Here is a 2,014-nt window from a genome sequence, read left to right as displayed (position 1 = left end):
AGATTTAAAAACTCTAAACTGTAAACTATATATGAGGCATAGAAGAATTAAATATGAAGACATTAACAGAATGAAGAGTGGAAAATATTTACCAAGGACAAACAAGTCTAAGAAAGATAGAGCAGTTATACTACTATCAGACCATACAGACTTCAAAGCCAGAGAATAACCAGAGATAAGAAAAATAGTCACAATCAGTAAGAAGGTCAAATCAGGACTGGTGCAGACCTTGCTACTGATCTTGTGTTTTATTCTGCAGGACTTATAGGCTAGAAAGAAAACAGTAACTTTTCTAAGTTGTCCTCTGACCTTCGCATACTTTTAATTAAAAAAGTGAAATTATTAGGAAGTCATAAAAGCCAATCAAGCAAAAAGTACAAATCCACAGTAATAAAGATTGTAATAACCTCCTCTGAGTACTAGATGAAAAAGTCTGTGGTCAAATGGTTAACCTACACAACACTGTCAATACTTATTATTTATAGAATCAACTGGGAGATAAAAACCACTCAACCGCCTTGGAGGAACACTGTTTACTGGTGTGCTCTCTGTGGATTGTTCTGCTTTCTTATACAACCCAGGATCACCTGTTCAGTGAATGGCATCCCTCACAGTGGGTTGGGCTCTTTCATATCAATCATTAATCAAGAAATTCCCCACAAACGACTTTGATGTAGCCAATTCTTCAATTGAGTGTCCTTCTCCCCAAGAGAGTCTATTTTGTTTTTGACAAAAACTAACCAGCACAATATTTAAGCTAGAAATAACAATTCAGGAAAGAGCTTAAAGGTTTGAAAATATATTTCAAAGTAGTAGCTCAAAGAGTAATTAGAAACTATTTTCAGCTGAGTCAAAAGTGAAGCACACTACATCGAAAACAGTGGAACTGCAGCTAAAGCAAATCTCTGAGGACAACTCATAGCTCTAAAAGCATTATATTTAAAGGGTAGGAGCCTCCTCGATGTTTTAATCTTTACTAAACAACTAGAAAAAGAAAAGTTAAAAAAAAATGAGTAGGAAGCAAAAAAAAAAAAGTCAGTGAATTAGGAAAAAGAAATTAACATAGCCAAAATACAGCCTTTGAAAGACTTCTAAATGTTGATACGCCTTAGTTTACATCAGTCAAGGCAAAAGAAAACTATAAATTACCATTATCAAGAATGTCTAACAAATGGACTGACCCTGGACTCTGACCCCATAGGTAGCAATGAATATCCTAGTAAGAGCACCAGTGGAAGGGGAAGCCCTGGGTCCTGCTAAGACTGAACCCCCAGTGAACTAGTCTATGGGGGGAGGGCGGCAATGGGGGGAGGGTTGGGAGGGGAACACCCATAAGGAAGGGGAGGGGGAGGGGGATGTTTGCCCGGAAACCGGGAAAGGGAATAACACTCGAAATGTATATAAGAAATACTCAAGTTAATAAAAAAAAAAAAAAGAAAAAAAAAAAAGAATGTCTAACAAAAACTTCCTTCTCGATGTTAGTATCAAATAAATGTATATAATGTACAGATTATGGTTACAAAACCCCACTTTTGTCTAAAGAGATGCTCCCTGCTCTTGTGGACTTCTATTCCAAGATGTTAGTCAAACAATCATATATATATATATATATATATATATATATATATATATGTATGTATAACATATGGACTATAGTAATAGTTCTCAGTCTTCACGAACTTTTAGAGAGAAGTTAGTGAAATAAATGTATGTGTACATAGTAGTAAAGGAGGACTATTAGGTTGGAAGGGAAGCACTTCCGCGGAAACGGTACTGGTCCAGGCTCTCTTGCTGGATCCACAGCAGTGGCAAGCAACAACACATCCTGGAGTCCAGACACAGGTGGCCCGTGCTGCCCTGCCCCGCCCCGCCCCGCCTGGCCCTCGCTTGCCCCACCCCCAGTCCTTCTGCGCAGGCGTGAGGAAGGCGTCCCGGGGCTCGAGGGGCGGGGCGTGGCCGGCGGCTGGGCGGGGCGGGCGCGGGCTGGTGGACTGGTGAGGTGGCGTCGGTGGGA

Source organism: Rattus norvegicus, chromosome 14 (genome assembly GCF_021556685.1).
Source record: "Rattus norvegicus strain SHRSP/BbbUtx chromosome 14, alternate assembly SHRSP_T2T, whole genome shotgun sequence".
NCBI lineage: Eukaryota > Metazoa > Chordata > Mammalia > Rodentia > Muridae > Rattus > Rattus norvegicus.
This window is presented reverse-complemented; position numbering follows the sequence as displayed.